The following is a 271-nucleotide window of genomic DNA, read 5'->3' on the forward strand; positions in this document are numbered from 1 at the left end:
ACCCCCCTCCCTGGAGCATCCCCGGAGGATGCGGCTCTTCCTCCCGTCGCTCAATGCGCTGGATTTGGTTAAAAACAAAGAAAAAAAAAGTCTCAAATCCAAACTTTTATTGCAAGGTGGAGGGCTCCGTTTCCAAGACCCGCATCCCCCCCTTCCTCCCCATCCCCGAGTCCCAGCGCTCTTTTGGGGGGAAAGGAGGATTTTTTGGTAAAGCCGAGCAACGGGAATCCATTGGGCAGATCCAGCGTCTCTCCGGCTGCAAACATCCACG

This window comes from Pterocles gutturalis, unplaced genomic scaffold, assembly GCF_000699245.1.
Source record: "Pterocles gutturalis isolate BGI_N339 unplaced genomic scaffold, ASM69924v1 scaffold1123, whole genome shotgun sequence".
NCBI classification, from domain to species: domain Eukaryota; kingdom Metazoa; phylum Chordata; class Aves; order Pterocliformes; family Pteroclidae; genus Pterocles; species Pterocles gutturalis.